Raw genomic sequence first — 1,253 nt, 5'->3', positions numbered from 1 at the left:
TGACAGTTCTGGGCCTCAGTTGTATTAGGTCACTGAACTATATCCCTGTGTCCATAAAATATCCTTACATATTCTATAAGAGTGGATATGGATTTGAACATATATTATATACATCAGAATCATTGTCAGTGAGAGAAAGGGAAAAGCAGTGAGTATGTAGTAATAAAAAGGAAGAATAGAAAAGAAAAAGAGAAGGAAAAAAAGAGGGATGAAGAGTCATGCATTTTCTTTTCATTCATTTTTATCATTATGTATGAATGTTTTGCCTGCATGTATGTAAGTGTACCATGTATATGTAATGCCCATGGAGGCCAGAAGAGGGCATCAAATCTCCTGGAACTGGAGGTACAGACAGCTGTTAGCTGCCAAATGAGCAGCCAGTGCTCTTAACTGCTGACCTCTCTCTCCAGCCCTGTATTTTCATTGTGGTAGTATGTTTTATACCAGGGAATATAATTTAACTTTCTAAATAAATGAACAAACAGCACCACCAGACGGTTGCCGTGACATTGCTTGGTATAATACACTTAGGAGCCATTTTAGAGCTGCAGTGCTTGAGAACTACTCGAGTATGTGTACTTTTTGGAAATAATTGGGTTACTCTGTTATACACATTGCTCATTTGACTACAGGCCCTTTCATCCTTTGCTGTAAACATTAAATAGAAAAAGAGTCTAAAAAGCAACAAGGAATGGAGGGCATTGCTGATTTTAATATTAACCTATTAATCTTCACTGAACTGAAGTCAAACGGCGAGAGAGGCAATACATACTGTGGTGCATATTTTAATACAAAACAGGCCAATTACCAATATTTGAATACTTGTATCATTATTTATTCATCACGGACATACAAAAAATTCAGTAAAATACTCAAATAGCAAGTGTCAAGGTATTGTATATCCACCCAGTTGGTAAAATAAGTCAGTTAATTTGGCAGGTAAGTATTAAGTAATCATGCTGTCAAAATCGGGTAAGTATCTAACAGAGAAAGACAAAGATTGAACAAAGGAGGGGGAAAATTATAGAAAAAAAGTAAGAAGGGGGCCAAAAATAGGCATAAGGAGAAAATAAATACAGGGTGACAGGTTCAACAGTGGGGATGGATGTCTTGATTCTGTCTAGAGAGATTACCCTGGAAATAAGGATAGACAGACATTTCAAAGTGATGCCAGTGGAGCTGAGATTTCAGGTGGAGATTGTTCATAATAAATGGGTTTCCAATGTCAGCTTTTTCCATCTCATATGTCTTTG

Source organism: Nannospalax galili, unplaced genomic scaffold, assembly GCF_000622305.1.
Source record: "Nannospalax galili isolate Female #2095 unplaced genomic scaffold, S.galili_v1.0 scaffold7, whole genome shotgun sequence".
NCBI classification, from domain to species: domain Eukaryota; kingdom Metazoa; phylum Chordata; class Mammalia; order Rodentia; family Spalacidae; genus Nannospalax; species Nannospalax galili.
The sequence above is the reverse complement of the archived record's forward strand: the minus strand, read 5'-3'. Positions refer to the sequence as shown.